The sequence below is a fragment of the Leuresthes tenuis genome, unplaced genomic scaffold, assembly GCF_036924035.1.
Source record: "Leuresthes tenuis unplaced genomic scaffold, fLeuTen1.0.hap1 SCAF_97, whole genome shotgun sequence".
Lineage (NCBI taxonomy): Eukaryota > Metazoa > Chordata > Actinopteri > Atheriniformes > Atherinopsidae > Leuresthes > Leuresthes tenuis.
Window position 1 is genome coordinate 1 of NW_027325451.1, and position 6,781 is coordinate 6,781.

The 6,781-nt window shown below is 42.0% G+C and overlaps 2 non-coding genes across 2 annotated transcripts; both read right to left on the reverse strand.

Annotated features, from left to right (window-relative positions):
* Positions 1-1,973: 1,973 nt before the first annotated feature.
* On the reverse strand, positions 1,974-2,093 carry LOC140286518 (U5 spliceosomal RNA). Its single transcript, XR_011911310.1, has one exon. It is a non-coding gene; the product is annotated as a U5 spliceosomal RNA (small nuclear RNA).
* Positions 2,094-6,021: 3,928 nt separating this feature from the next.
* LOC140286520 (U5 spliceosomal RNA) lies at positions 6,022-6,141 on the reverse strand. Its single transcript, XR_011911311.1, has one exon. It is a non-coding gene; the product is annotated as a U5 spliceosomal RNA (small nuclear RNA).
* Between the last annotated feature and the right edge of the window lie 640 nt (positions 6,142-6,781).

A 6,781-nucleotide genomic window follows, 5' to 3' on the forward strand; every position in this document is an offset into this window, starting at 1 on the left:
CCTTTTCTTAACTGCTTTTTACAAACCATGGTCGGACTTTCACACCTTCTTGTAGCCGAACAACTCCGCTCCCGCTATTGATTGTGTACAGTCGGGTATTTTAACCTTTTCTTACCCGCTTTTTACCAACTATGGTCGGACATTCACACCGTCTTACAGCGGAACACCTCCGCTCCCGCTTTTTATGGTGTATAGTCGGGCATTCGAACCTTTTCTTACCCGCTTTTTCCAAACTATGGCCTTCTTGCAGCCCAACACCTCTGATCTCGCTTTTGATGATGTAAGGTTGGGAATTCAGACCTTGCTTCACCTGCTTTTCACCAAATATAGTCGGACATTCACACCCACTTGCATCCGAAGACCTCCGCCCCAAATTTTGTTGATATTTAGTCGGACATTCGCACCTTACCCGCTTTTGGCAAACTATGGCCTTCTTGCAGCCAAACACCTCTGATCTCGCTTTTGATGATGTAAGGTTGGGCATTCAGACCTTGCTTCACCTGCTTTTCACCAAATATAGTCGGACATTCACACCTTCTTGCAGCCGAACACTTCCGCTTTTAGTGTTCTATGAGGCATTCACATATTTTCTTTCACCGTATTTTATAGATTATGGTTGGAAATTCTCACCCACTCTCATCCGAAGACCTCTCCTCCCGCTTTTGTTAATATATAGTCGGGCATTCGAACCTTTTCTTACCCGCTTTTTACAAATTATGGTCGAACATTCACACCTACTTGCAGCTGAATACTTCCGCTCCACCTTTTAGGTATGTATGGTTGGCATTTGCACCTCTTTTTATACTGATTGCTGAAGATTAAGTTGTTCTTTCTCAAACTACAAATTTTTTTTAATTGTTGAAACTTGATTTGAAGTGGATAAATAAGGAGGACAAACAGTTTTAAGTCAGGCTGATAGAAGGAATTAATTTTATAGCAAAATCTGTACTTCGTCATATGTCGAGAGATGCTTATTGCTGAAGAAGTTCTTTCTCATTCTACAAAGTACAACGTTGTTTATCGTTGAAACTTGATTAGACATGAATAAATATGAAGGACAAAGCAGTCTTAACTTGGTTTGAGTTAAGGAATTCGTTTTATAGGAGAATCCGAATTCGTGCATAACTCATAAAATAGAGCTTATTTTCGGATTCCTGTAGAATGATTCTGGTTCTTTCTCATAATACAAAGTTTGTTGTTTATTGTTGAAACTTCATCAGAAGTGAAGAAATAAATGAATGCCTATCAACAAATTGACCTTCTGTTGACCTTCGGGGAGGTGAGTATCTTCACTAGACTCACCTGTCTGCTCTTCCTCCTCATTTAGCGTAGCTCCACCCTCTGCCTTTGAATTCTCACAGACTTCAACACTGAGTGGTGAGGCCTCTACAGGCCCCTCCCCTTTTTGCTCCTCACTTCCAATCCAAGCTTTTGGCGGGAAGTTTGAATTTATTGGGTCAACCTCTTCACTTTGTTCACCAACTGCCACCTTTGGTCCTTCTCTTTGTTGGCTTGACTGTGGCTTTACCGTCTTTAATTTGTTGGCAAAAGATTTAGGGCAATCTCTGAAGAGGTGATTTAATTCTCCACAGAGATTACATTTCCTGCCATTTGGACACTCTCCAAAAGTTTGCCCAATTTCTCTGCTCTTCCCACATAACACCTTGGTACAAGCCTCAACCAGGTGTCCATGCTCACCACACTTGCGGCAGAACTTGGGCTGACCCTGGTAGTGGATGTAACCTCGGTTTTCAAGGTGGCCAAAGTGTCGCCCACCCGCTGCACTGAGCACTCTTCAGCCCTTTTAAATGGTATAACTTTGCACTCCCGCACGCTCCAGCAAGCACCATTCAAGCAACAACTTTGCACTCCAGCTTCGAACATCGGCACAGTCGCAACAAGTAAGGCGACTCTACTCAGAGAAGTCACTCTGCACAGTAAGAAGATTTCTTTTGCACAGACAGAAAGGGCTTCACCCGCAAAGGTAAAGCCTGCCAAAAATAGAAACAACTCATTAGTGCTGCTCTCCACAGAAATCTTTAGTAAAAGGCGAAAGACTTATGAGAAAGAGTTATGAAGAGAAACCAGAGTACGATTATCCGTCACTGCGGGAGCAGGGCATCAGGCTAGTTGGCATAGCCACCTTCCCCATGGTGAGCTTTGCTTGGTTGAGACGCTTGCCCCCCCCCCTTGCTCCTCGGCTGACCAAGTAGGAACAATCGGGCCCTATTCGATGGCTGCCTTGTCTTTTACTCTGTGCAAAAGACAAGGCAGCAACAAAAACACCACGAGAATCCCGTATTGAGGCTTTGTTCTGATCGCTCATTCGGTGTCGCGTTTCTTTCAAGCAATTCTCCCGGTTAGCCCACACTCGGCTCGCTCCCATAGCCGTGTTAAAGTCTACTTCGCATTCACTCTCTTTTCTCAGCAGACTCTTGGGATTTTATCTATAAAATTAATTCCTTCACTCAAACTATGTGAAAACTGCTTTGTCCTTAATATTTACCATGTCTAGAAAGATTTAAACAAAAAAAACAACGTTGTACTTTGCAGTAAAAGAAAGAGCAAATCTAAAGTTTCAGGAATCCGAGAATAAGCTTACTTTCATGAGTTCTTCACGATTTCGGATTTTGCTATAAAATGAATTCCTTCACTCAAACTAAATTAAAACTGCTAAACCGCTAATCTGTTATATGTAAGGCAGATGTCAAATTCACCGAAATAGGATCAAAGGGTATTCGGCCAATCGAGCTGTAGCAGCTTCGGTAAAAGAGTATAAGTTGAAGAGTTTGTGAATAAAGGTGTGCGCACACATAGTGTGCTGTACGAAAATAGGCAGGGAGCAATGCCGGCTGGGGTATATGTTCTTGTATGTTGTCTGACTGTTTGATTTGAATGTGTTGTGTAAGTGTCCTGTTGAATGTTACATGTTTGGGCTTTGACACGCTTCACTGTGGTTGTTAACTGTGTGGTGTGTCCTGAAATGTTATATGTTTGGGCTGTGTGACATGCTTAATGCTTGTCAGTAGCTACCCACTTATTCATATATAGCAACTGACAACATAAGAAGTCCGGACATACTTTGATAGTAGTTGTAGAAGTATCCTTATTGATAATAGATCACTAATTCATAGTGATAGAACAGTAGATGAACAGGTGCTTGCACATGTCTCACGAAAATAAAATGGGTGTATGATTGCTGACGGCAGAGCAATACTGCCAAACTTATGAGTTCTTGTGGCAAACTTGATTCAGTGTCTTGACGTGTATACGCTGTTTCGCTGACTTGATTGTCACAAGAAACAAAGTGTGTTTGATAAGATCCGACCATTTTATTACGGGAGGATCAGTATGTATGGATTCTGATGTGACTGATAAACCCATTCGTATCTTAAGCATAATCTAATACGTGAGACAACGCCCTGGCACACGATAAAAAAAAAAAAGAGAGAGAGCGGTTTTGTGTCCCACTCTAAAACTATCAGGCAGTCGGTCGAGTTTTTCAAAATCTTTAAAAACATCTAAAATGTCTGATGATAAAAGGTCCCAATAGGTCAGATAGAATTCTGCAGGAAGCCCGTCTAAACCCGGAGCTCGACTTCTCTTAAAACCTGTTAGGCATTTTTTTTACTCTAAAGCAGTAAAATTCTGTTTCAAGTGTGCATTCTCTTTTACGGTTTTGTCAACGAATTTTAAGATTTCTGCCGATGTTTCCAAGTGCACTGGTTTCTCTTTGTACATGTTACTATAAAAGGTATGTACAGTTTCAATCATCTCTTGTGTGGATTTTGTTAAAAACCCATCTTCTCTTTTTAGATTTTGAATACACTCCTTTTTATTTATAACTTTCTTTCTTTTTCACCTTCCTCAATTTCCTGCTCCCTGCTTCTTACAAAAATTCCTTTACTCTTTATTTCTGCTAAAACTGACATTTCCTTTTTGACATCTTTGATTTCTTCTTTAAAGTCTATGCCACACTGATTTAGTTTAAAGTAGCGCTGTAAGCGTTTATGTAGTCCCATCATACATCTATTCTCTTTCCTTTTTTTACGTTTACCTTGCTGTTTAAAAAAAGTCTGGGTCGTTTCCTTCACCATTTCCCACCATTGTGCATGTGTTTCGTAGAGGTCTTGAAGGGTCTGCCACTCTTTATAACATTCCCTGTACTGACTGACTATGATTTCATCCTCCAACAGGGAACAGTTGAGTTTCCACAGACCACTTCCTACCGTCACACCAGAAGGGGGTGAAAGGGTGCAGGAGAGCATAAGGTGGTCTGAAAAGAAAACAGGGGTTAATCTAACATCAGTGGGTGGGCAATCTCTAGTAAAGAAATAATCAATGCGAGAGGCTCTGGTGCCATCATGACTAAACCAGGTGAAGCCCTCCTCTCTGGGATGCATGGTTTTAAAACAGTCAGTAAGCTTAAAATCCCTGCATATGCCCTGAAATAAAATCGAAGTCTTATCCACTTTAAAATCTACCCCTGCTCTTTTTCTATCTTTCCTGCTCAAGATACAGTTAAAATCCCCTCCTACAACTAAAGGTACTTGCCCTAGCATGTAAAGCTGTATATCTTCTAAAAGGTCATACCTTTCATTTTTTCCATTGAAACCATAAATATTTAAGAGGTTAAAGTCTTGCCCCATAAAATTCAAGTGTGCTAAAAGTGCCCGTCCGTCTCTCACCACTGTGCTACCTTTCACCAGAACATGCGGATTTTTAATTAGAATGGCCACACCATCATTTTTATTTTGATTTGAGCCACTCCATATCGATAAATGGGGCCACATTTCCTCCCATTGTCTATGGTTTTTTAAAAAAGGTAGTCCACATTCTTGTATTAAAAACACATCTGATTTTATGGAGTCTAAGAAGGATAAAATACTCTGGGCTCTTGTCTTTGATTTCACACTTCTCACATTTAGTGTTGAGAAGGTGAGAACCATTAAAAGCATAAAGGAAAGTAGGTATGTCATTTTCGTTTTTCTAAGTTATCAAAACAAATTACACACAGGTTATTTCTTGGGAAACTAGCTCTTCCTTCATTTCTTTAGGTGAAAAGTGAGTAGGGTGATCTATATTTCCTTTTCGGACTCTCGGTGTTGGCCTCTGACGCAATGTTGCATTTAACTTTGAGTCCCTGGGGGTTGATTGCAGAGCTGAAGTTAAAAAGGAGACCTCATTTGGTGAGTCGGAGGGGAAGACTCTAGGTTCTTCCACTGAAGAACTGTCTGAAAGGGACCTAACCCTTCCCCTCTTCTCTGATACCACTGGGGAATCAGAGGCTCAGATGCCGTCCTCTTCGGCTGTTGACCTTCGGGGAGGTGAGTATCTTCACTAGACTCACCTGTCTGCTCTTCCTCCTCATTTAGCGTAGCTCCACCCTCTGCCTGTGAATTCTCACAGACTTCAACACTGAGTGGTGAGGCCTCTACAGGCCCCTCCCCTTTTTGCTCCTCACTTCCAATCCAAGCTTTTGGCGGGAAGTTTGAATTTATTGGGTCAACCTCTTCACTTTGTTCACCAACTGCCACCTTTGGTCCTTCTCTTTGTTGGCTTGACTGTGGCTTTACCGTCTTTAATTTGTTGGCAAAAGATTTAGGGCAATCTCTGAAGAGGTGATTTAATTCTCCACAGAGATTACATTTCCTGCCATTTGGACACTCTCCAAAAGTTTGCCCAATTTCTCTTCTCTTCCCACATAACACCTTGGTACAAGCCTCAACCAGGTGTCCATGCTCACCACACTTGCGGCAGAACTTGGGCTGCCCCTGGTAGTGGATGTAACCTCGGTTTTCAAGGTGGCCAAAGTGTCGCCCACCCGCTGCACTGAGCACTCTTCAGCCCTTTTAAATGGTATAACTTTGCACTCCCGCACGCTCCAGCAAGCACCATTCAAGCAACAACTTTGCACTCCAGCTTCGAACATCGGCACAGTCGCAACAAGTAAGGCGACTCTACTCAGAGAAGTCACTCTGCACAGTAAGAAGATTTCTTTTGCACAGACAGAAAGGGCTTCACCCGCAAAGGTAAAGCCTGCCAAAAATAGAAACAACTCATTAGTGCTGCTCTCCACAGAAATCTTTAGTAAAAGGCGAAAGACTTATGAGAAAGAGTTATGAAGAGAAACCAGAGTACGATTATCCGTCACTGCGGGAGCAGGGCATCAGGCTAGTTGGCATAGCCACCTTCCCCATGGTGAGCTTTGCTTGGTTGAGACGCTTGCCCCCCCCCCTTGCTCCTCGGCTGACCAAGTAGGAACAATCGGGCCCTATTCGATGGCTGCCTTGTCTTTTACTCTGTGCAAAAGACAAGGCAGCAACAAAAACACCACGAGAATCCCGTATTGAGGCTTTGTTCTGATCGCTCATTCGGTGTCGCGTTTCTTTCAAGCAATTCTCCCGGTTAGCCCACACTCGGCTCGCTCCCATAGCCGTGTTAAAGTCTACTTCGCATTCACTCTCTTTTCTCAGCAGACTCTTGGGATTTTATCTATAAAATTAATTCCTTCACTCAAACTATGTGAAAACTGCTTTGTCCTTAATATTTACCATGTCTAGAAAGATTTAAACAAAAAAAACAACGTTGTACTTTGCAGTAAAAGAAAGAGCAAATCTAAAGTTTCAGGAATCCGAGAATAAGCTTACTTTCATGAGTTCTTCACGATTTCGGATTTTGCTATAAAATGAATTCCTTCACTCAAACTAAATTAAAACTGCTAAACCGCTAATCTGTTATATGTAAGGCAGATGTCAAATTCACCGAAATAGGATCAAAG